Source organism: Arvicanthis niloticus, chromosome 14, assembly GCF_011762505.2.
Source record: "Arvicanthis niloticus isolate mArvNil1 chromosome 14, mArvNil1.pat.X, whole genome shotgun sequence".
Taxonomy (NCBI): Eukaryota; Metazoa; Chordata; class Mammalia; order Rodentia; family Muridae; genus Arvicanthis; species Arvicanthis niloticus.
The window spans coordinates 7,072,501-7,099,070 of NC_047671.1; the positions used below are offsets into that span (position 1 = coordinate 7,072,501).

General features: G+C 46.9%; 1 long non-coding RNA gene across 2 annotated transcripts; it reads left to right on the forward strand.

Moving 5' to 3' along the window:
• The first annotated feature begins 12,959 nt into the window (after positions 1-12,959).
• On the forward strand, positions 12,960-25,180 carry LOC143434260 (uncharacterized). 2 transcript variants are annotated; one of them, XR_013103601.1, is made up of 2 exons: positions 12,960-13,652; positions 24,477-25,180. It is a non-coding gene; the product is annotated as an uncharacterized LOC143434260 (long non-coding RNA). The 2 variants fall into 2 exon arrangements; XR_013103602.1 differs by lacking the exon at positions 24,477-25,180 and adding an exon at positions 13,870-14,209.
• The last annotated feature ends 1,390 nt before the right edge of the window (positions 25,181-26,570 follow it).

The window sequence follows — 26,570 nt, forward strand, 5'->3', positions numbered from 1 at the left end:
ACAAGTTCTACAAATGGCAGTGGGTGGGCAGGGGTAGGGGTGGGGACGTGTGGATGGGACTTGGGGAGGGTCAGTCTGCTTGAGCGTGCAGGTTTCCATGAAAGCATTCACTGCACTGCTGACCCACAGTGTGGCAATAAGTCTGATGACTGTCTCCAAAAGGGAGGTAGACTGCCTGGGAACGTGCAGCAAGCATGGCGGGGAAAACTGCGCTACATAGATGCCCAAATCTGGGGTTGCTGTGACATAGCCACTGAGGATGCTATGCATGTGCCCCGTATCCGCCTTTCCTTCAGGATGATCAAAGCCATGCTTCTTGATGTCACACGTCTCCCTACTGACTGCAATGTGGACAGGCTGTAATGCCCCAGTGTCTCCTGCAGTTATGGATTTAAATATGTGTTCCCTAGTTGGTGTCACTCTTTGGCCGGTAGCGGGGTGTGTGTGTGGGGGGAGGTGTGAAAAGCCTTTGGGAAGCAGAGCCTAGCTTTGGAGGATATAGACCTCTGGCAGGCAGTCCTTGACCTTTATAGCTAGGACTTGCTTCCTCATCCTGGGAGATGTGAAAATGCAGCGTCCACTGTGCATGCGTTCCTGCCTCTGTGCATGCTGCCCCGCATGCACGCCTTCTCCACTGGGCATGCTCCCTGCCTCCGTGCCTTCTGCACTGCGCATGCTCCTTGCCCAAACGCCTTCTCCACTGTGATGGATTATATCCTCAAACCTCAAACCCAAGTGAACCCTCCTCCCTTCAGTTACTGCTGTTCAGGTATTGGGTCACAGCCATGAGAAAAGTAACTGATCAACTGCCATCTTGCTCTGCTCTGCTCTGCTCTGCTCTGCTCTGCTCTGCTCTGCTCTGCTCCTGACCTTCAAGCCTACTTCATTCCCCAACTCAGTACCCAACAAGGGATCCTTAGTGCTCTACAGTAGCCCTGAAAGCTGCCTTACACAGCTACCTGCCTGCCTCCCACCCCCTGCCCTTGTACCAGACATTTAATGGGTGCCTTTCAAAGTCTTCCAGATTTCGGGAGTGTGAGAGACTTTGCAGAGAACTGGGTTGGAAGCTATTGTTGCACAGATGTAAACACTGTCACAGAGAAAGAATAGCAGGGTGGCGGGCACCTGAGCTGCCACTCACTGCTGTATCTGCACTATAGGCGGCTATGAAGTGGGAGCAAGCCCTACCTCTTACCCATCTTCCTCTTTCTCCACTGTTGTAGTTTCTAGGACCTCTCTAACCCTAACTCTAACCCTCTAACCCTCACCTTAACTCTAACCCTCCTACCCTAACCCTAACCCTTTAACTATAACTGTAACCCCAACCCTAACCCTCCTACCCTAAACCTAACCCTTACCCAGTATGCCTGTCATTACTGTGGGGACTTCACCATGGCAACATCAGGGAGCTGAATGGTCCCAGTGCTGTGCTTGGCTCTGACTTCCATGGCTATTCACATTTGTGTCTAGTCCATGGTAATGGCTTGTGGTGTCTTCTCTTCCATGATCTGAAGATGAACTCCTGGAAGCCTCCATTGGGTGGGAAGAGGGTGGGTCAGTTGCTACTTGGATTTTTCCCTCAGGGCTGTACCTTCCTTCCTGCAAAACCACTTGGTTTAAAAAGGAAATTTGTCATAAGACAAAGCAAGCTCTGATTCTCTCTACGGAAGCTCAGAGGCTTAGAGCCAGGCTGCACTGGACTCGGGGTTAAAATCCCAACGAGGACAGGCAAACTCTGATGAGCAAGTGTCTTCGGGACCCATGGCAGGATACTTTACATCAACATGGAAGATAGGACAGAGGCAGAAATGATTTCATCAGAGCCTCTCTGTGTTAGTAAAACCTGGGACAACACTACACACACACACACACACACACACACACACACACACACACACACACACAGTGTTTTGAGATGTGGTGATCCAAATAGAAAAAAAAATGAGTGAAATCACGGAGTTAGATATTCAGCAACTAGCTCCAGGTCTGACCGGAGTCTGAAGTACATTCTGACTGTCCTCAAAATGTCTGTGAGCTCCACCTCCTGATGTAAGGGTTGGAAATGCAACACCGCTATTTGCACCCGCCTCAGAAGTGGCTCTCAGCCCTACCTCCCATTCTGCTGATAAAATAAACCTAAAGACTAGATGGTCTGGATTGGGAACTAAACGCAGGAAAGATGAGGACTAAGGTGAAGAAGGCCAGGAAAGCAATTTTCCTGAGTCAGTCTTCTGGGAAGCAGCCTGTTTAACACGTGACCTCTTCTGAAGCCTCCAGCCAGGCTCCGCCCTCTTTCCTCATTCACCATCTGAAGGTCACAGAGGCTTCTGGGTCAGACAAGGGTTTTCCCAGCTTCCTAGCTGAGTTCTTCTCAGGTCAAGCATCCCAACCTAATCTCTCTGCCAGCAATCATCTTCTTTTAGCTAAGAAATAACAAGGTGCTGCTATTGAAGCCCCTGCTCAAAGAAATAGTGTTTCCCAGAAAAAAAATCGTCTGTGAGCGTGTACACGTGTTGTGGTCTGTGAGTGAGCACGCACACTGTCGCTCACGTGGCATGCTTCCGGAGGTCAGAGACCTTTGTTGAAGCAGGGTCTTTGTTGGATGCTGTGTACTCCAGACTAGAATGCCCACAAGCTCCCAGGAATTCTCTTGTCTTTGCTTTCCACCTGAGTGTAAGCCAGCAGAAATTAGTCTTGAGTGACTACCAATTCATTTGTGTGGGTCCAGGGAACAAACTCGGGGCTTCATGCTTAAATTAAGACAGCCTTTACTCCCTGGGTCATCTCCCAGCACACAGAGTTTTCAGTAAAACAGGCACACACTTATATGGCGTTTGGTGTACCCTAAAAATGCGTTTGTGTGCTTTTATCAGTATGTAAGAGTTGTGTATATGTTTTAATCTTCACAGCAAACAAACGAGGAAACAGGCTGGGGCACAGAGGCATTTCAGGATCCATCTGAAGTGGAAACGTGGGCTGGGGTAGAGGTCAGATAGGAAGAAGCCACGGGCCCTAAGTCTTATCCGTTAGCGCTCCCTGATCTCATAAAGAGACTGACTTTTTTTTTTTAAAGAGAGCAAGTGCATCCCCATAAGGCGACTTCACAGACTCACTTCGTTGGTGTTTCTAAAGGTCTTACGGAGTACAATGCTAAGACGCTCAGTCAGTGTCTGAAATGCTCCTGGCCCACCGCTCTTGGCATTTGGATAATGGCTTTACTCCCCTCTAATCCACGGCTCACATCTGCCTTGTTACTCTCTGTTGTTCGATATTGACCTTGTCCCAATTCTTCAAAATAAAAATAAATCATGCCCCAGTGAGTATCTTTGCTTGTGTGCATTTCCCTGTATTTTCAAGGATGGATGAAGCAAACTGCCAATAGCCGCAAAATTCTACAAAACCAAGCACAGATGACGCCTGCATTACTTACATACTTTCAGTACATGGAGGTTCCTTTTACATGTGGAAACTATGAACGATTACAAAAAAAAAAAAAAAAAAAAAGCCAGAAAGAGGGCCAACGCCGTTTAGAAAATTAATGCAAAAAATTTAATTGCAAGACTAGCCAAATGAGCTGTGGATTGGATGCAACATGCATGTAACATGCATTTAGGTTTTGTCCTGGGAAACTGAGGACTTCACAACATATAGGCAAATGTGGCAGTGGTTTAAATGATATTACAAATCACAATTTAAAATCCAGGAACCGTTCCTGAGGAAGAGTCTTGCCTGGGAAGTTTGTAGAAATAATTAAGACTTAAAAGAGACAATAAGCAGGCCTGATGGTGTTATTTTCATGTATTTAGGGAGTTTGATCGTTACATCCAGTAATAACAATATTAACACGAAATGGTGGAAATTTAAAAGCTAAGATTATCTTTGTAATTTAGCGGATACTATTTCAAGGTTTAAATATTCTCCAAATGGCAGGTTGGTGGTGGTGGTGCACACCTTTAATCCCAGCACTTGGGAGGGGCAGAGGCAGGATTATCGAGGCTAGCCTGGGCTACAGAGTAAGTTCCAGGCCAGCCAAGGCTGTTACACAGAGAAACCCTGTCTCTGTGTATCAAACAAAAAATTTCCCCAAAATGCTGCAAGAGCAAAAGCATCAAGGTTTTAGGAAAGTTGTAAAAGTAACCAAAAGTACTGTCTTCATTACACTTATGAATATACACAGTTCTAGGTCACTTTCCACATGTAATGATTCACAATGGCAGTGACAACTGTGTCCCTCATAACATTTACTTTATAACAAGACACTAAATAATTGTATAGAAACATTAACAGAAAACCCAAGGATAGTGTGAGGGGCGCCCTGCCTCACAGTTCAGTATTCCACAGGAGTCTCTTCTCTCACACTGAAGGGTTAACCCAAACCTAACTTTTATACAGGAAAGCATTCCTCAGCGTGAGTGTGGAAATGTCCCGGAGTCTGAGGAAATTTGCAGAGGAAGAGCGAGGGCCTCAGAACTCCCGTCCTGGTTCCACGCTGGGAGTTCTAGAGGGCAGAGAAAGGATTTGTGGAAATACAAAGAGCACCATGGACCAAGAAGGGTGGGACTCACAAAGGCTGCACGGCAATGGTTACACTGCAAATGTAACCGAGGAACAAACCCGGTTATACACAGACAGCAGAAGACATTGATCATTCTCAGGGAACAGAAGGGCACTAGTGTCTAACTGTGGATAAGTCAGTGTGGGGCTGAGAAGGTGTAGAGACATTTTCATTAGTAGCATGGAGAGGGTATGCCGGGCAGTGGTGGCGCACGCCTTTAATCCCAGCACTTGGGAGGCAGAGGCAGGTGGATTTCTGAGTTTGAGGCTAGCCTGGTCTACAGAGTGAGTTCCAGGACAGCCAGTGCGACACAGAGAAACCCTGTCTTGAAAATCAAAAAAACAAAACAAAACAAAAAGCATGGAGAGGGCGTTGTTGCTGTTGTTTTTGCATGAGGCCAAGATAAAGAGAAAAAAAAAAAACATACATACAAGCAAAAAGTCAGTGCCCTGACCAAACACATCAGAAGTGGTAGGCAGGACACCGTGCAAATGTTCAATGGATGTAGTGTGAACCACTAGTATACAGGCAAAGGTGTCGACAAGGTGCGGAACCCAAGAGAGAAGTAAGCAAAATGGAGGAACACTTAGTGTCCCCGCCCCCCAATAAATCCCCAGGTGGCCAAGGAAGTGAAAAGTTCTGATTGAGGTTTAATAGTAACAGGAGCACAAAGGAGGAGCAGGTGCCCCTTTTCAGCCATCAGATCGGCAAGGAAACACTGATACTGTTTTGTGGGTGAAGATACAAGTGTGTGGACAAACCTTGTGACATATCCCATACAGAAGAATAAGCAGCCGTCACAGGAACTTTAAACACACCTGTCCTTTTGCAAGGAGTCCACCGAAAAGAATCTATCTTCCGACACACTCAAAGCATGCAGAATCTTACTGTCAATGTACACATATGTATACTGATATATATTGCAGAATTTTTTTTTTAACCATGGGAACTTGGAAAAATTCATTGCTCCCCTAAAAAAAAGGTCGGATGAATGAATTCTGCCATTGCTGCCTCCTAGAATTTTATGCTGGGGCTAACAAAAGTGAAATTGATCTCCACTGTATGGAGATGCAAATAGCCGAGGCTGAGATTTAAGTCATAGCTGTAACGATGTCAGAACGCTCATGTGTCCAGAGCAGCCACACACCTGACTGTCGCTCACACCTTTGCACACTGTTGAGCAATGTGCACCATGCACCGTTAGACAGATACATATCAAAGAATGGTAAGAATCAGGGCTCTGCACACAACACTTGGTGCTACAAGTTTACGGGAATTGGGGGATTTAACGGAGGGTGGCGGGGGGAGTCACTCTCTTATTTTTTATAAATATTTATTCGTAATTGTATGTGTGTGGACAGGGTGAGCACACAGTTGCAGTTGCCTACAGAGGCCAGAACAGGGTGTCAGATTCCCTGGAGGTAGAGTTAGAGGCAGCTATGAACCACCTAAGCCAGGTTCTGGGAACCACACTCAGGTTCTCTTCGAGGTCATATAGAATGATACTAACCGCTGAGTCATCTCTTCCAGTCTCAAAATAGTTACTTATTTTACATGTGTGGGTGTTTTGCCTACATGCATGTCTGCACACATGTATGCAGTGCCTGAGGAAGTCAGAAGTGAATGCTGGATCCTGTGAAACTGGAGTTACAGACCATTGTGATCAGCTGGGAATCCAACTCGGGCCCTCTGGAAAAGCAGTTAACACTCTTAACTACCAAACCATCTCTCCAGCCCTGAACAAACGCTTCAACCTTCCATGCTGTTTGAATTATTTGTGAATAGACATTCCTCTTATAAGAATACAAATATACCACATGGGGATACACATTCAAACAAAGCCGTCAGAGGGCTGAAGGTTTGGACAGCGGATGCCTGGGCCACATTCCTTTAGGCTTCTTCCTGTTCTTCTGGTTCAGGTTACCAATAATCATGGGATAGCCTGAGGTGCAGACCTGCAGCGATTCTGCAGGCAGAGTGTAGCTTCCCAGTGTGATTCATTCCTAGTCCTTTCCCCACTTTTCACACTGTTCTACTAATTTGGGTCTGACTTCTGACCTGTCCTAGGGATGAGAATAGAACCCGTCAGCAGCCAAAGTGACTCCCACCTGCCAATCCTGCATTCTGCTGGCACCATTTATGACTAGAGACAAAGAATCCTGAAATGAAGGGTTTTCTGGAGTGCAGGAGGTGTGACAGCTACAGGGACACTTCCTGCAGCACAGCTTATGTGCATCCTGTCCTTTCCTCTACTCTGCTCCCTCTGGCCCTATCTCCTCATCCGGAGCTCTGTCTTTATCTTTTCCTTCATCGCTCTTCTAGCTAGCCACGTAATTACCTGCTCTACAGTTGCCTAAACCCTCCCCCAACTCCCATTCAGTGAAAGGGTTCAGGTGGGAAGAAAGATGCTCTAAGGAGACATACTCATATTTGGTCAGACTGTGGAAATAACAGTCCTCAAGAGACTGGAATTTTCCCGGCACCTCCTGCTGAGAGAAGGAAAGGAAGGGTTCAGCCCTGGTGCCAGCCAGGTGGGGAGTTTGTCTCCCAGAAAGGGGCTTAACACCGGTCTGCAGCTTGTCTGAACACCTTGTAGGACAGACCAAAGTTGAGACAGAGATGGATCAGTGATAGACAAGACCACACCTGAGCCAAGATCGATTAGTTATGCCTTTCATCTAAACCTAAACTTTTTGTCAGGACCCTCAAGATGGGCTTGACAGCCATTTGGATCTCTTTATTTGTTCCTCCCAATGTGGCCACATCGAACAAACCCTTGCCTGCCTGAGTTATCTGTGTAATTGGCCTTTGAGGATGGGCCGCTGAGTCTGGCTCGCCAGGGTCGCTGTCGCACCCCAGGCACTGGTCTCAAAGATCCTTGCTCACTGATAGAGCTCGGTGGCCTATCCTGCTGTCTCGGAGTCTGCTGACCGTAGCAGCTTTGCTTGCTGTGGTAAAAGGGTCGGTGCCACAGTCACCCCAGACACCCTCCCTAACCCAGGACATGGGTCCAGGTCTTTCCTTCCCCACAGGGCCTGCCTGGAGGATAAGACATCAAGTCATAAAACCCAGGGTCTTCCCTGGCTCCTGAGTTTTGGATCTGGAGCCAGGAACCATGTAACCCAAACACAGATCAAAGCCTGCGAGGACTCCTTTTGGAGTCCTGGCCTGGGCTGGAGCAGATTAACTCCATAGGCCATAAAAGATGTGTTTCAGTTTTAAAGTCTCCCTGTTTTCCTGTTGAAAATTCGAAGCACTGTGACTCAACTGTCTTCTGAGATCCAGCTTCCCCTCCTGCCACTGTGATCCCGTTTCTGCTTGCCAGAGCCTGGAGGACACAGGCACGGATCATCTGGCAAGTCAGTGTGCTCCCCTTGCCTCTCACACTGACAGACAATCCTAGGTCGTCCTGGTCCAGCCTTATCAGGACCAATCCTTCAGATCCCACATCTTCAAACACACTTCAGACCTCCCGGTGGCTCGTGTCTCACTGTAAGAGTCCTGCGGCCAGTGAGAACATGTTCTTCAGGGCTGACAGCCAGAGAGGGTCCTTTCAGGCTAAATTAGTTTGGGGCTTTTGTTTGTTTTGCTTTGAGTTTTGTCTGTCTGGTACATGCCTTTCGTTTTAGTATTTATCTATTTATCTTATTACTACTTTTGCAGAGCTTGGTAGTCTTATTGCTGTAGTCTTATTACTATTTAGAGCTGGGGTTGGGGTTAGGAATGCTAGTCAAGTTCTCTTCCACCCTCAGCCCGTTTACATCTGTTTTAAACATAGAAAAAATTTTTTTTTCATGAGTAAACGTATTTCATTCAGGTAGTAGCACTACAAAAGCTGGCTACGTGGAGAGTTTGAGGCTAGCCTGGGCTATGTGAGGCCCTACCACTGTCTACTCTATGCATTATTTTTTTATGACAAAAGAATATGAATTAGTAATAAGTGTACACCACATCAGAGTTGGAAAAAAATTCAAGAAGGTCTCTTGTGGAGAAAGCAAACCTTGATATTCAAAAGCCAACAATTTGTATTCCCTACCCAGTTGGTGGGTGTCAGTGGCAACACTCTCGGGAATCCGTGCTGTTATGAGGAGAGTATCAGAGCACAGGATCCTCAGGCCCAAAGCCGAGTTAATTACTACTGTTCATCTATTTAGGTTTTAAAGTATCAGCTCTCCAGTCACTGAACAATGCCTAGTGATATGTAAGGTGCTCACAACCCAGTTGGGTACCAGCACAACCTGACTGTTTGTCCATAGAAGCAAGCGTGAGGTGGTCAGCGGCCAGAGGCCATCGTTAAGTGGGAAAGAGACAGATCCAGATTGAATCTGAGATTATCCCATGTTTTAGCTCCCTCTCTCCTTGCTGTGATAAAATGCCTACCAAAAGAAACCTAAAGATGGGTTTATCTGGACTGGTGGCTCCAGGGGACAGTCCAACCTGTGGGAAGCTGAGTAAACCAGAGCTTGAGGTCGTTGGTCACATTGTCACATCATCACATCGTGCACAGAGTCAAGAAGCAAGAGAGATGAATGCTGATACTTGGCTTAATTTCTCTCTCTTTAATTCAGTCTGCAACCGCAGGTGCCCTGGCTTTAGAGGGGTCTAGTCACCCCGTTCAGCCTAATGTACAAAATCCTTCATGGACATACCCGAAAATGTTTCTTCTAGATGATTCTGTCAAGTAGCTAATGGAGATAAACCATTACAACCCCAAATCATCGTATACTTAAGATGTGAGAGGAAGGCTTGTGTGTCCGAGAAAGATGTGGTGTTGCTTACTGCTTACTGTGTTTGGAGTTTTATGTGGAGTCATTCTCACCCACAGGGCATTTCTCGTGTGTGTGTGTGTGTGTGTGTGTGTGTGTGTGTGTGTGTGTGTGTGTGTGTATGTGTGTGTGTGTGTACTCGCCCAGGGGATCAACCCCAGGGACTCTTGCAGGCTAGGCAAGCACTCTGCTCATGAACCACACCCCTAGTCCAGTGTAGCCTCTCTAGATCTTTTTAAAACCTCGTGGGTAGGCGTCTTAGAAGCTTCTGAGGGCAGCATCTTTGCAGAATGTATCTCCAACACCACACACCGAGACCTGTGACTCTGCACATTGTCACCACCGACTCAGCGTTGCAGTGGGAGAGGAAATGACGACTATGCAGGTGAGTTCAATCAGTGAATTCCTGTCACATTGCTTCCCTTATAGAGACCCACCCAGAGTCAGTACCTCAGCCGTGCTATGCACCTCTAGATGCTTCCAGAATAAATATTTAAACTATATCTTGGATCGGCCATGGTAGCATTAAATTAAAGTCATTACCTTCGGGGAATGTACTTCTGAAAGGCTCAGAAGCTCTCAGCTGCAAGGAGATGCAGTGACTCATATTCAACACCTGCCTCTCCCTTTTTTTTTAAGTCTACAAAAATACACTGAGGCCATAGGACATGTGTGCCCTGCCATGTGAGAATCAGAAGCCCCCACTCAGCCACCTCCCGATGGATGTCACAGACTGATATCCTGTCATCTCCACTCACCTTGTATTAACTCAGCACATTTTTTTTTTGTCAAAAAACGTATTATTTTACCAGATTTTTCCCTATTTCCACAGGGAGAGACGTCAGGCGTTGCTAATATAATTCACAGATAATTGCAGGAAGCATCTTCAGGCTGCCGCACGGAGCAGTCCGCTCAGTCCATGCCGGGGTGAGTGAGTGGGTTTCTGTGTGACGTCACCCCGCTAGGGGATTGATGGACCGGAGAGCCACCTCTCGTGTGTGCTGTGCGGGTGCTCTTTACGACAGAGCTGCATGCCTTCCCGGCTGGAGGTTCTGCTTTCCTTTCCTTCCTCCTCTGAGTCATTTCATACTCACAGAAACCAAAAGGCACAACAAACAACAGAATGCGACTGCACCTCCGGTTTTTCTCACAGCTTGTGAGAGCTTTCCTCTGTCAGCACACATAGAGAGGCAAATCTCAGGACGTGGCCCCACAGTGCAAACTTGTGTTCAGAGCCCCCAATTTCTTTATTTGGTTTCCTTTCATGGCTCCATATTTAAAGTTAATACCCCACCCCCATCTGTTTGGGCCGGTCACATTGAGGAATTGAAGGCCTTCTTTTCCCTCTTGACCTTTCTTCTCCTTTCCCTCCTATATTTCTCCTTCCCTTTATCCATCTTTCTATTTACCTACCTCTCCATCTCTCCAGTTATCCAAACTCCTCTCATCTATCCCACTTTCTTTCCATCTACCCCTCCCTTCCTCACTCCATTTTTGTTTTCTGTGCATGATTGTTTGAGCTGGTCACACTGTACAGTCCAGGTTGGCCTCAAATTTCTCAATCCTCTTTCTTGTCTTGGTCCCCCAGGGCCAGGGCTGAAGGCATGTACCACAAGTCCTGGATCGTATAACTATTATTTTTAAATTAATTTATTTGTGTACTATGTGTGTGCACGTATGTTTGCACACACACGAGAGAGAGAGAGAGAGAGAGAGAGAGAGAGAGAGAGAGAGACAGAGACAGAGAGACAGAGAGACAGAGAGACAGAGAGACAGAGAGACAGAGAGACAGAGAGACACAGAGAGAGACACACAGAGAGAGAGGAGGGCTGGATGCAGGCATGCATATGCACAGTGAGTGTGTGGAGATCAGAAGACAAATTTCAGGAGTTGCTTCTCACCTTGCACCTAGCTGAGGCAGGTTTGCTCTTGTTTCTGCTTAGCTGAGAACTCTAGGATAACTGAACAAGGAGCTTCTGGGTGGTTCTCCCCTCTCTGCCTCCCCTGTCTTGCCATAGAAGTGCTGGGATTACAGAGGCACATTAAGGCACATTACCTAACTCTGTCGAGGGGCTTCGGGGATAGAAGTCAAGTCACCATCAGACCACACCCCATATTCTAATCATGTTTGACGAGATGATTCAAAATACCATGGGATCTGAGCTAACAGTCACAACCCATGTCTAGACTGGACTGAAAATTTAGAAAGAATTCATAACGTCCTCAACTTATCTTCCCTTCTTGACTGATTGACACTCTTAAGCACACTCTGATCTAAATAAATAGCAACAAGAAAAAGCAATAGCAAGTCATAAAGTTCTTGTCAGCTTCTTTTGGATTCTTTCCTGTTACTTTCGCTCCAGGCGTTAATAATGACTGAAGTGGAGTAGAGTCTAAAACCTTGTGGGAAAATACAGTGTGCCACTGAACATTCAGGTTGAGAACTACGGTAGCTTTCAGCAACAGTGCTCTGCAGTGTGATTCGGTCGGGGGGTGGTGGGGGGGGCTTCCCTCACTTTGGAATTAGAGGGCTTATAAAGAAGCCCTGGGGGACTTCACAGGAGGACACAGAGCCTAGACCTATGACAGTCAGGACAGCAGGCACCAGGGAGGATGGTACATTACCTTGGATGTCTCAGCCTTCAGATTCTAAGCAATTAATCTGTGTTTGAAAGTGACCCAAAAATATTATACTATAGTTCCTCAAATAAATAGCATTTCAAGACCTACTGGCCCTTGCTCACCTGTAAACTCACTTGTAGGGGATATACAGACCCTTAAAAATCACCAGCTTCTAGACTGTCTCTACTGAGAATCAAGTAGCCAGAATTTGGGGGGAACCCGAGAGCCAAACCCCTCTTTTAAGACTGAAAAGGTCAAGCGGGGCAGTGGTGGTGCATGCCTTTAATCCCAGCACTTGGGAGACAGAGGCAGGCGGATCTCTGAGTTCGAGGCCAGCCTGGTCTATAGAGTGAGTTCCAGGACAGTCAGGGCTACACAGAGAAACCTGTCTCGAAAAACCAGAAACAAAACAAAACAAGACCGAAAAGGTCAAATATCTGTGAGTGTCTCCCCCAGCAGCTCAGTACTTGTATTGTCACACTTTCTCATTTGCAAACAGACTCAGTTTGACAAGACATCGATTTCAGTGCCGTTATGGAGTGTGCGCTGTCTCAGAAACCAACAACATACCTTCTTCATTAGGGAAAAACAAAGTCTTAAGGAAAGGCATCTTACACAAATATTACGCCTGGACTCCTTAACCCTCTGAAAGGCTCAATTAACCTGGGCAAAGACTCCCTCCCCCACACACACAAATTTTCATTTGTTAGTTGTGTTATATTACATGGCTATATCAGTATGCCTGCAGAGTTAACACATGTTGAACTGGACATGCCATTTTTGAAGAGGGCTAAGAGCTACATTTCTTCCCTTCAAAATCATGAGATCAAATGCTAATTGTAATTTCAGAGATTTCCACCTTCTTAAAACTGTCTTCCCTCAGGTCCCCCAGGGCCACAGGCTGTAAGGACTTAATCTCAGGGGACCCATCTATTCCCATGGTGGTATTGTTTTCCACTGTCACCGAGGCATCCAGTGGTGACTGAGTAGTGAGTCCAGATGAAAAGTCTGTTTTGAAAACTGCAATTCATATAGTAACCCACGTCCCTTTAAAATGTTCAATAGGATGACAGAGAAGCTGACACCCACTAAATATGGAGGTCCCTTCTTAGTCCCGGTCTTTGTTGGTGTTAAGTTTCTCTTTTATTTGTATGTGTGTGGGGGCTTGTGCATGAATGTTTGGGTGTGTGTCTGTTTATAGGGGTAGTGCATATGTATGTGTGTGCATGTCTGTGAAGGTCAGAATTCAATTTTGGGTGTTATTACTCCGGTCCTGTCTTTTTCTTTAAGACAGGATCTCTTGAGATAGAGTTCACCGAGGATAGGTGATCTAGCCTGGCCAGCCAGTCCCTGCAGTCTTCCTGTCTCTGGTCCCTCAGCATAGGGATGAGAGCCACCACACCTAGCTTTTTAATACACTTTCTGAGGTCTACATGCTGACAAAGCAAGCATTTTACCAGCTGAACTATGTCTCCAGCTCTGGACCTGCCCTTTGAAAGGCAGAGGTGACTTCTCTGGCCACCATCCTGAATGATGATGACAGCAAGGTGGGCACAGAGAGAAGGGGTACCGTGGATCCTGTTCTCCAAATGCTGTTTATCCTCGGCGCACAAGGCAAGGAAGTGATGTTGTCCAAGCTCTGGTTACTTCTGAGCTATCTACATACCGGGGCTCAGACGGATGTGAATGCAAGCACAAAGAAGCAACAGGTGAGTCTGTAAACCGCCCAGGGGTGCTGGGAGGGTTGCCCGGCCATCTCTGCCCACTCTGATGTTATCTCCATTTTCTACTTTGCTAGACATCCAAACTTAGCCAGTAGCTGTCTAGAACACTGTGGTCTCTATGTGGGCTACTTAAATATTTAAATCATGTAAGTTTAAACTTCTAGCCACATCCCGCCTCTCTCTCCTCCCCCCTTTTTGGCAGGCTGGTGGTGGAAAGAATGATAACAGACTGGTGACACTCAACCCCGGGCTCATATGGACATGCGCGGTGGGCACAGGCTTCCCTCCTCCCTTGCTTGAGTTTTAGGCACCGCCTCCCTAGCCCTGGCTCCGCCCTTATAAAAAAACCTTCCAAACGTCTCTAACCATTCTCAGACAACACTGCCTTTGCCAAGGCAAAGGTGACTTGGACTGCCCCCTTCATTATGTGGGGTGTGTGGGGTGTGTGTGTGTGTGTGTGTGTGTGTGTGTGTGAGAGAGAGAGAGAGAGAGAGAGAGAGAGAGAGAGAGAGAGAGAGAGAGAGAGAGAGAGAGAAAGAGATCTTCAATCTTCTGCAGCTGCCAAGGGACAGCTATTGGTGTCGCCTGGGACTTCAGCCAATCACCTGAGATCTTACATCTCTACCCGGTACCCCTTGTTGATAAGCTCAGACCTCAGACCATTGTATTGCCCTGGACTGGTACCCACCGCAGGCACTCGCGGCTTGTTTTTAAAGTAAAGTAACAGGGCTGGGAGCATAGCTCAGGTTAGTGCTTGCTGAGCAAGCACCAATCCTCGCATCTGATCCCTAGCATACAAACCTGGGTGTGGTGCTGCTCTATGTCAGCTAAGCCAGTACTGACTGGGTGGAGGCAGGAGGATCTGAAGTTCAAGGTCATCTTAGGAGACCCCGTTACAAAAATATTAAATAAATAAACAAATGTAAAGCAATATTTTCTCCACGAATACCCCTACAGGAAAAAAAAACCAAAAACAACAAAACAAAAAAAGCAAAAAACAAACAAACAAACAAACATGACACCCTGCCAGGAGCATTTAGCAAGATGTGTGCTAACCATGTGATTTGTGTTCCTTCCCTCTGCATGTTTTTAGTTAAGTAAACTTGTTTCTATTTTCTTTAGCAGTGCAGGTTACTATGTTAAAAAAAAAGTAATTTTAAAAACTTGTGGTGAATTATACATAACATTAAACGTGTTGTTTCATTCTTTCTTTCCTTGATGGTTTCAAGCCCAGGGCTTGAAATAGGCAAGAGAAATATTCCCGGACCAGTCTTTGTTTCTTCACACTCCAGCATGGGATCCACTGGCATGGCTTCTGCTCGGTGTTGGGCAACCACCACTTCCAGCTACTTCCAAAACCCTTTCATTGGCTCACAGGGCACATTTGAGCCACATTAATAGCTTCCAACCAGCAGTTCTCAACCTGTGGGTCCAGACCCTTTTGGGGGTCACATATCAGATATTTACATTACGAGTCATGACGTTATCAAAATTACAGTTATGAAGTAGCAATGTAAAATGTTATGGTTGGGGTCACCGCTGGAGGAACTGTATTAAAGGTCACAGCATCAGGAAGGTTGAGTACCACTGCCCTAGACTTAAGCAAGCAGATAAGAGGGGGGAATGTGAACTACAGTGGGTGAGCATGGCAAAGAATGTATTATGAATATGAAGGTCTTCTTTCTTTTTAGAAAATAATATTTTATGTGTATAGGTGTTTTGCCTGCATTTATGTCTATGCCTGCTTGGCACCACATGATGCTTGGCTCTGGAGGAGGCCAGAAGAGAGCACTGGATCCCCCGGGACTGGAGTTACAAACTGTTAGGAGCTATTGTGTGTGTGCTGGGAATCAAACTCAAGTCCTCTGGAAGAGCAGTGAGTCTCAACTGCTGAGCCATCTCCATCCCCGAGGTCTTCAAGTTTTGAGCTAATGGATTAAGCCTAGAAGCCAGGAGAATGTAGATTTAGGGCTCAATTTCTAATCCAAGTGAAGAGTGCGGGCCCACCCAACCCTATCCTCCCAAAGCTTTCTCTCTGTGCACCATCTGAGGCCCTCCCTGACCCCAGTGTTTAGCCAGCTGGCTCTAACTGGCCACGGCTCTGTATTTGTTATTATTTTTTCATAGAGTTTGCCACACTGAACATAAAACAAAGACTTTAGACAGTGTTGTTGCTGTAAAATACATCTCAAGTGTGGAAACCTAAACGTGTTCTGAATTTTGGGTTGAGGAACATCTTTAGTTATTGATTAGACTTTTGTTACTGGGGGGAATGGACAGAGGCTCTGGATCCCCGTCACCGGTAAGCAGTCAGGGCAGGTTTGAGGCTGAGGCTCGACGGTGCCAGTGCCTTCTTTGAGTCTGTGTTTCCAAGTTCAGGGACACCCACTGACACCCCAACAGCTGTCTTCAGGCCGAACTCCCACATTTCTCTGCATCTGTCTCCCTTGCTGCTGTTGTACACCTACCTAATCCAGGGCGGAGGATTACATCCTCTGAGAGGGCTCTGCCCTTGGGTAGATCCGTGTCTATGGCAACAGTGAGATACTTTTTTGTGAATAACTAGGGGGAAAAGGCTTCCCACTCTTTCCTTCTAAACTGTCAATGAGTAAGTTATTTCTGGCTTCAAACAGTATTTTTGAGGAATACATATTTTCCCGTGTAAACATCCAGCACTCTCTTTCGGAGCTGTGTTCCCAGGGTGTACAATGGGAGGAGTGCATGGTTTCATTTATGCACTAGAAGAAGATGTTGTGAATCAGAGGAAAGAAGCAATTATGCAAGGAGTGTGTGTGTGTGTGTGTGTGTGTGTTGGCATGCATCATGTGTGTATGAATGTACACATGTGTGTTGTGTGTGTATGTGTATGATTTTGTGTGCATGCATGTCTGTATGCATGTACATGTGTGTGAGGGTAGTGTGTGATGTGAATGTATGTGTGTGGTGTGTATGTATGTGTGCATGCATATATATGTGTATGTGTGTACATGTATATGTAAATGTGCATGTGTGTGTATGTATGTGTGGGTGCACATGCATGTGTGATATGTGTATGTGTGTGAGTGCATGTGAATGTGCATTGTGTATGTGTGTGTGAATGCGTGTGTGCGTGTGTACATGTGTATGCATGTATGCATGCGTGTGTGTGTGTGTGTGTGTGTGTGCACGTGTGTGTGGTGGGAAACTGAAGCAGTCATTGCCACTAGTGTTCAGCTTATTGCAGGCTGGGAATGCGGTTAGCCTGAAGCACGTGGGAATTCACTGCCAATGAAACTCACCAAGTGAGGGGATTTGGGCCTGCTGTGTGGTTGTGAAGGACAGGGCTTCCCACACTTGCCTTCCAATTGCTTTTGCCGGGCTAGTTCTCCCAGACAAAGAGCAGGGATTCCCACGTGAATGCTTTCTTCAGTACGGGGTGAGGAGACTTATGTGAGCAGTGAGTAGCTGAGCCAAGTGTACGGTCACAGACTCTAGGTTTAGGTGACATTAAGTCTCGGGAATGCCAAGGGACTCATATGGAAGGAAGGATGTAGTCGGCCCCTCTGATTCAGGTACCACATCTGGTTCCAGCCTCTCTGGATGATCCACAGCTCTGAGTTGCAGACCCATTGATGAGCACACTAGGAACAAGGTGGATCTCAACCCAGCAGTCTGTCCTGTTTACAGGCTCATCTAAGAAAACAGCCGCTGCTTATTGAGTTCCGTGGAACACACCGTACTCCCGAGACCTCTGGGAAGCATGACATTTCAAGGGTACAGGAGGAAGGGCTGGCCAACTTGTGATGGAGCTCAGCAGAGTATTATCTGGGGTGTAGCGTTTATGTACAGCTGAATGGAAGAAGGCAGGGCTATCTTTGTTCTGACTGCACAGTGCAACCCTGTCTCCACTGTACTCTGGCCAAATTTACTAAGCTTCCCAGTTATCCTGAGAAAAGCCACTGAGACAGGGTTACCCAGGTAAACAAAGATACTGAGAGCAGCAGATGCACAAATACCCCTGAGAGACCCAAGCTTGTGCTGGGCTCAGTAGCCAGCTGGATCTTCAAATGAGGGCCACTGTCCCACACAATCAACTACTGGATACAGTGTGAACCCTGGCCCTTCCATAGGACTGCCTAAATCAAAATGAAAGAAAGTTTGATTTGTGTTTTATTTAGTTTTGATAGTCTATGCTGGATAGTTTTTATGTCAACTTGACACTGTCATTTTGGAACAAGGAAACCCAATTCGAAAAATAACGTCATCAGACTGGCCCATAAACGTGTCTGCAGGGCATTTTCTTTAATGATAGATGTGGGAACACTGAGAGGGAATGATGCTTGGGTATCCAAACACAAAACCTGCAACCTCTCCCTTTCCTCTCTGCCGAACAGTGAGCATTCTCTCCTGTCTCTGTTCTCTCATGTTTCTCATGTGTGGCCACCACAAAGACCACACAAAGCCACTGGTCATTAAAAACAAGCAAACAAAAACTCCTAGTCCCTGTCATGTGCCAGTCACAGGTGTCCATCACACAGGAGAAAAGCAGGCACACCAAGGAACTGGCTTGACCTTAGCTGAACAGGATGGCTAGACTGTGCATCAGAGCTGCTTCAGATGGAGGCTCCCTCCTCTGGTCTTGGCTACCTGGCCTGCTCCCAAGCTTATAGCAGTAGTGAGGGGTAGCAAGCAGGACTCCTATGGTAATGAAAGAGAGATGGCAGGTCTGGATGCTCTCATAGATGACCTGGTAGGGACAACATAAGACAGAAGTTCACAATGTTTCCTTCATCCATATGGAAAGATGAGGTTACGTTGTTTGCAAGAAAATGAATGAAACAAGATCATTATGCAAAATAAGATAGCATCAGAGAGACAGACATCTTATTTCTTTTGTTTACAGATTCTTTGTTTCACCTTGTGTACCCCAGTCCTGCTCATCTCCCAGTCCCCTAGTATCTGCCCTTCTTACAACCTCCAAAACACACACCACACACACACACACCACACACTGCATGAGTCCTAGGCATAAAGGAACTTTGGCCACCAAGCCAGGCATCAAGTAGGATGCACAAAAGGACTGCCATCTGCTCTGCCCATGACTGATATAAGGACACCACAACCAACAAGATGTCTCTTTGCCAAGCGTCTTATTTTTTTTTAATCACACAAAATCTACATTTTAAAATATGTGTATTTGGGCTGTCAAAAGGACTCAGAAGGGATGTTTGCTGCTATACCTGGTGACCTGGTCCAAGCTCCCAAAACTACCCAGTAGAAGCAGAAACCTGGCTATGCTATAAAAGCACTATATACTTATAAGTATATAGTCTATATACTTAAGTATATATCATATATATATTATAAGTATATTATATAGTATATATATATAATATAGTATTATATATAATATAATATAATATAATATAATATAATATAATATATATACTATATACTTATCGCTGTGCTATAAGTTGCTTATAAGAGTGGCAACTAGGGGTGCTGGAGAGATGGCTCAGAGGTTAAGAGCACTGACTGCTCTTCCAGAGGTCCTTAGTTCAATTCCCAGCAACCACCTTGTGGCTCACAACCATCTGTAATGGGATTCAATGCCCCCTTCTGGTGTGTCTGAGGATAGTGATAGTGTACTCATATAAGACAAATAAATAAATCTAAAAAAGAAAAAAGAAAGAAAAATAAAAGAGTGACAACTAGGGACTAGAGAGGTGGCTCACTGGTTAAGAGTACTCGCTGCTCTTGCAGAGGACTGGGGTTCAGTTCCCAGCACCCACACAGAAATGCCTATAACTCCCATTGTAAGGCATCAGATACCTTCTTCTGACCTAAGAGCACTTGCACACTTGTGGTACAAGTGTGTGTGTGCATATATATATGCACATAAAATAAAATTTAAAAAATATATTTTTAAAAAGTAGTATCTGGGTTCACAGCAATGGGTCACTTTGAAGGACCAATGGTTAATCTGAGCCAGGTGGGGTCCCCTGCAGCCCACCTGCACAGAGGCTGGGACAGTGGGATTGAAAATTCAAGGGCAGCCTGGGCAACTGAGAAGCAACAGGAGGGCTGAGGTCTAGATCAGTAGAAGAACTCTTGACTAAACTGCTGTCGGGACCGGGGTTGATCTCAGTACTACAATAAACAAAGAAACAAACAGTAGCCCGTGGGTCCCATGACAGGAGCTCTCCTAGCCCTTGTCTGAAGATAAAACGAGGAAACGAACCAAACAATACAAAATTAATTTGAGTTTTAAAAAGATGCACCTTATTTTTATTTTCTACGTGTGAGTGTTTTGCCTGCACCTAAGTGCCCCACGTGCTCACAGAAGCCAGCCCCGGGTGCTCTGGAACTGCAGTTACAGATGATTTTAAACCCCTGCTTGGGTGCTGGGAATGGAACCTGGCTCCACTTGAGTGCTCTTGACAGCTGAGCCACGTCTGCAGCCCGATTAGTTTGATATTATTGAAATAGCCAATCAGAGGTTCAGAGTTCTCATATGACTACAGAAAAGCCAAAGGGAGATGCTATGCTGTGCTCTGCCTACAGGAATGAGCTGTCCACAGCTATCTTTGTCCTTGAACGTGTGTACAAGCCAAAAAAAAAAAAAAAAAAAAAAAAAAAAAAAAAAAAAAAACAAGTAAGTATTGCATGGAACCGGGCCCTTCTGGCTGGCTGAGTAGGAGGCACATCTGGCAGTCTGTCCTTTGCAGGCACCCAGTCTCCCCCTCCTTCCCATTCCCACAGAACATTTTCTACTAAGTTGTACAAAAGGGGCATCGGGATGAGTCAGACCCTGTGCGCATGTGCCTGAGCTTCCCAGGTTTTGTGACTTAATGATGCATTTCTCGGCATATAAACGGCCCCGATCTCAGCGTCAGAGGCGCATCAGACGAGCCTTGTTTCAGTCTACTTTTCTTTGGTGAAGTATCAGGTCAGCCTCTGGGAGCCCGACCTTAGGAATGTGATGTTCTGTGCTTGAGGTAGAACATGGAGTGGGAATGGTTACCCCAGGGAAGGACTCATTCCACTAAGAAGCCTTCAAGTCACAGGGCAGAGCCTTTGGTGCAGGTGTGTTGGTGTGAGGTGAGGGGGCTCTCCCCACGTCCTCAAGTAGCCCAGGAATCTGGTGGGTCAAGGGTAGAGCTCAGCTCAGTGATGAGATAGTCACCAGGGAAAGCAGATATCGAAAACCCAGTCCCTGCTGGGCACAAGGGCTCCTCTTTTATTTTACACACCCTTCCTGCAGACTGGGTCACCACCTGCAGTAGCAGTACCCAGAAGGGCAAAGGCTGTAAGGAAAGGACTAGGTGGGGGGGGGGGAATGCCCTTCTTCTGCCCTCTGGGTGCTGCGGGGGAAAAGGAAGGTGTTTCTTACGTGCTACGTCCTCAGCCTCCACTACCCACTGTGCTTCACAGAGCAATTCCTGCCTCATTGTACTAGCATCCAAACAATGATGAGCATGACTGTGTGTGTGTGTGTGTGTGTGTGTGTGTGTGTGTGTGTGTGTGTGTGTGTGTGTGTGTGTTAGTGGGTCACCAGGAGGTCAGAAACATCTGGTATTGTTCCAGCATCCCGAAGTTAGTTACTGTCTTTGGCTGTGACCACCAATAGTGAATAGAGTCAAGGAGAAACACTGAGTTAGGTCAGTGTCAAGGGAACAGATAGACCAGGTACACATCTGTTGGGCTGGGCGGTGGCACACCTGTGGGGCTGGGCAGTGGCACACCTGCTGGGCTGGGTGCTGGCATACCTGCAGGGCTAGTGAAAGGATGGGATTCTCCAAGAAGGGACATTTAAGAAGAACTGTGCTATGACAGAGAACTAATGAGACCAGAGGAGAGATGCATGGGAGGGCATTGTGGTGTTGGGGTGAGAGTGGGTGATGGGGTACACGGTTGAACACAGAAGGAAGAGAAACTCCTTTATTTCCTGTTTCTATAGCAGAGCCCCTGAAGCTGGTGAGGGAAAGGGAGTTGAGAAATAAGCTGCTCACATACTCTGGGAGATGAAGTCTGTGAAGATGGGCTCTGCACTTGTTCAGCTTCTGGTGAGGGGGGAATGGGAATCTGCAGAGGAGCCCAGGCTTCCCCGATGCCAACGTGTCTGCCTTGGCTTGCTGCTTCCTCTAAGAGTGGCTGGAGGCAGAATCTAACCAGATTTTCATTTTCCACCAATGTTACAGCTCCAGGATTTAGGACCGTGTTGTACACAGCAGGCACTCAAACAATGCACGTTCCATGGATAAATGTGTGAATGGGGATTGTAAGAACAGGGGTGGGGGGTGGAGGAGCTGTGGCTTCAAGGGGAAAGTGAAGAGGCTAAGAGTGTAAGAGGTAAACTGAGTCCCTGCTTCTCACTGATTTGACAAACAAACAGGATGAGATGGATAGAAGAAAGAAAGGAAGGAAGAGGGAGGGAGGGAGGGAGGAAGGGAGGGAAGGAGGAAGGAAGGAAGGAAGGAAGGAAGGAAGGAAGGAAGGAAGGAAGGAAGGAAGAAGGAAAGGGCTCATTTTTGGCTCACAGTGAAAGGGAAGGCAGAGTGTGAAGAAGGCTGGCTATTTCACATTCAAAGTCAAGAAGCACAGAGAGATGAACACGGGTTCCGGCCCACTCTGTTTTCCCATCCAGCCTGGGACATGGGCTGGTAGAGGGTGCCATCATAATTAGGATAGGTTTTCCCACCTCAGCTAACCCAATCTGGAACCATCATTACACAAGTGCCAGAGCTTTGTCTCCTAGGTGATGGAAGGACCTGGGAGGCTGACAGTATTAACCCTCACAGGGAAGGGAAAAGCAGTTACTCCTGAGAGTTAAGTGGCAGAAGAAAGCTTCCAGGCTTGCTGCAGCCTGTGAGGGGCAGGGCTGGGGTCCAGGGTGGGGACCCTGGGTTGGGAGGTAGCCACTGTGTCCTGTAGGCTATCAGGGGGCGATTCGATTTGTTTTGCACAGCTTGAAAGTCCTGGAGCCCTGGCCAATCCCGGCTAGTTCACAGCACTCGGGACTACAACACCCAGGGCTTTGTGCTTCTCTCTAAAATAAAACTTTTATCTTAAAAAAGAAAAGGCATCCAACACAGAGTGTTCTGACCAGAGAGGCATGCTGGATCTCTCCCAGGCCGAAGGGTGGGGGAGTCGTGGGTTCACTGGGGCATGAAGGGAGAGCAAACCGGCCCCTCATCTTCCCCTCCTCAGCTTCTCTGTTCTCGTGTGGTGAAGACACACAGGAAATAGAAGCCGCAACAAAGAGCCACATAACTCTGTGAATATTTAAAAGAGCGGGGTGTGTAGCTAGGGACAGATGAACTTGGAGTAGAGACCCTGACATTCTAGGGAGCAGGGAGGAAAAAAAGGAAAAAAAAATTGAAGCCTTGTGTCCTCTGGGGCAATTAGACTTGTGTGGAAATCGTGACTACAGGTCTCCAGTCTGTGGTGAGAAGCTAGTCTCCAAGTGACCTGGAAGTAAAGCCAGCTCACCCAATAGATGGCTTCCAGTTCCTACCTCCACTCCGTGGGGTTCCACACATGATACTAGCAGGCTAATGATGGGTCTAATTAAACCAGCCCTGTGTTTCTGTTATTGGAGTTGTAAGGGCCAACATCTGGGTGAGGCCTGGAAACCTGAATGAACCAGACTCAGCCATCTACCCTCAGCAAGTCACCTGAAAGGCTTGCTCAAGGTGGCCACGATGACAAGAGGAACAAACAGGCTCTTCAGTGACACTTGCTACTAACTCCATCTTCGGGGTCTGACGTGAGCTTTAGATTTAAACAGGGACAAGAGGTGGATAAAAGCAAGCAGGCTTGGTTATGGTGTGGTCCTGCCTGTCACTGACCCCTGTCTTGCTAGGTGTGTGACATCTCTTCCTGAGAGACAAGCTTTCTTTCTGGCTGGCAAGAGGACTCCCGACTTCTCATGTGCCCAGTTAGACAACAAATTCTGATTCTTGAGAGTCCATTGTCTTAGTTTGATGCTGCAGCGAGAGTCAAATGTCTCTTTAAAAATCTCTTCTCTGCCAGCCTTCTGATACCCAGCAAGAGGCTGTCTGTACTAGAGCACAGGGAATGCCTGACTGTGGAAGTAGTAGTAGCCCGAGGCTTTTTAACGTGATGCGATGGAAGTTTCTGTGCTTAAAGATAGACATGGCATTTCTGAAAAGCAAAACCGAACGGCCAGTGCTGGCCAGTCGCTGTGTGTGTTCCCAGGGTGAAAGCCAGGGCTGTCTGTGGGCCTCTGGCTAAGGTTTCACCCAAAGCACTCTCAGCAGTGGGAATGAGGTCACTGATTGTGCTTGGCGGGGGTGGGGAAGAACAGGAAGTGGGCTGAAAAGAAAAGGACTGGATCCAGGGCCGAGGCCAGGCCAGCTCCCGAAGCAGCAGGAATGAGCAGGCTTTCCCAAGGCCTGCAGCGGGCATGAGGCTTGAGGCTCAGGCTGTCACCACCCTTGGAGCTATGCTGGCCCAAGGTTTACGTGCGTACTCTTAACATCTGGCTAGCAAAGACCTGAGCACAGAAACCATCTTAGAAAACGATTCTCACCTCCTAGAACATGAAACTGGCAGTTCTGTCTTTCTGTGCTTTCAGTGTTTGTTTTTGGGGGTGGGGGAGGTGAAAGGTTCGAAACTTTCTTCTAGGCTGCTGTTTGACCCCTCAGATTCTGCTCCCTGCCTTTCCAAGCTGCCTCCATCCGCTGACCACCGCACAACAGTTTGCTTCTGGCCTTTGTCTTTGCTGTGAGCTTGAGTGCGCCCCCTGCTGGCAGCCTTTGCCACTGCATCGAGCTTGTGCTTAGAGACTGCCGAATTTTCTTGCAGGGCTGTGGCCACACCAACAGAGGTCGTCGAGCTTTCCTCAGATGAAACTGAAAGCTTAAAGAAAGTGGGAGTGCGTTTGGCCCCTCTGTAGCAGCTTTTCTTCTGAACTGAGGCCGGCTCGCGGGAGGAAGACCCAGAAAAGTGTCGGCATACAACCATTCTTTTTCAACCGAGAGATTCTTTGGTCTGTGCAGGACAAGAGCTTCTGAAAACCGACTCATTTAACCTTTCCAAAGATCTTGGCAGCTGAAAGACGTTTTAGGTCAATATACCAAAGAGCTTTTGTTGGGACTAAATGATGAATGCCAAAATTTTATTTAAAAACACGGATTCTGAATAAATGCAACGTTAGCACATTTGCAAACGGATGTAAAACAGTCGCCTTGAGAGCCCTCCCCCATCCCCACCCTCTGTGGCCTTTGTGTAAGGGATGTTTGCCCAGAGTTTCAAGAATGGAAGATCTTGGGAGCTGAGAGCTTTCTCTTGCTGGCAATGAGTGATTTGGCCTCTCAGAGTTTTAAATCGCTGACGATTGGAGTGTGTGTCATGGAAAACCAGACTCCTTTTAGCTCAAGGTGGAGTAAAGATGGGATCCTGAGGACTTCTTCAGGACAGTGGACTCTGAGGTCCTGGGGATGACCCCTGCTGTATGTAGCATGTTGTAGGTATTCAGTAATTAAACAATAAATATTCAAGAGAAATGATTCTGCCTATGAGGTCCTCGGCAATGCACTGAGCTTTCGAGAGGCAATAAATGAAAGGCTCCTCTATTAAAAACCAGAAGATTAATGAAATCGTGACGTTCAGGCAGGAACAAAACAACCCACAGGCTCAAGACAATGTGTGCAGAAGCAATTTGCTTCTGAAACTCAAAGCACGAGATGCTTTAGTGTACCCCAGCAGCTCTCCTTTGAGAGAGCAAATAAATAATCTCACAGGGAAGAAAACGACCCTTTAAAATGTAGCTTTTTCTCTTCAGGAGGGAAATATGGTAAATAGAGCTGATGGCTAAGATGTATTCGAAGCTCAAAGGCGGGTGCTTTCCATTAGGAATTAGATGATAAACACTGATTCCCCTAAGGAATCAAGTTAGACCGGCCTCCGCCCGGCTGGCAGCAGCAGTTAGACCTTTGGCTTCTGCCTCTGTTTTGTGATTAGAAGCCTGCGTCCTGTCCCGTCTCACAGCCAACTGATACTACTCTCTCTTCTGAGTAGGTTGTTCACACAAAGATGTAATGACTTAACAACAACCCCCTGACCCATGTGTGTCTTTTTGCAACATGCTCCTGTCCAATCAGATGTCAGTACAGAAGGCTGCCGCGGGAGAGCCTACCCTCCCTACAATAGCAACATTTTCTATTCCCACAGACAGCTGTTTTCCTATAGTAAACAAACGCATCAGAGCGTACAGCTTAGTTGGGAGACTGACTCAAGGAGAAGGTGTCTCCTGGGGTCGGGAAGCCTAGGAAACGCCTGCCCTGAGGTTTCAGAAGGACTCTGGCAGAGGCTCAGAATCACAGAGATAAAAATGGGCTTAGCACGCATGAATCCTATGTGACTCAAGCCCAGTGCTTTTTTGTCCAATCGCTCTCTCAGTATTTACTGGACTTTGGGTTATATAGAAAACCGTGGCCTTCTCGGAGGCCACAATTCAAGGGTGAGCTGGCATGAGAGGCCCATGTGGCAAACATGCCCAAGGGCCTGGATATTAGTGGAGGCTCTCACAGTTGATTTAAAATGTTGAGGCCGCTGTGGGTGCCTAACTCCAGAATTCTAGGATTCTGGTTCTTAGAAGTCAGGCTCGAACATGGCACACACCTTTAATCCCAGCACTCAGGAGGTAGAGACAAGTAGATCTCTCTGAGTTTGAGGCCAGCCCAGTCTATATAATGAATTCCAGAACAGGGCATGTAATGGAGAGAGACCTTGTCTTAAAGAACAAACAAACAAACAAACAAACAGAAAAGAAAAAAAGAAAGAAATCAGACTCCAAGTATGTGAAAAGCTTCACGGAGGCCTAGAGCCACCTGCAGCACATTCCTGATCCTGGAAGTGACAGGCGCAGTGTCTCACTGTGGGGAGGCCACTCAGAGG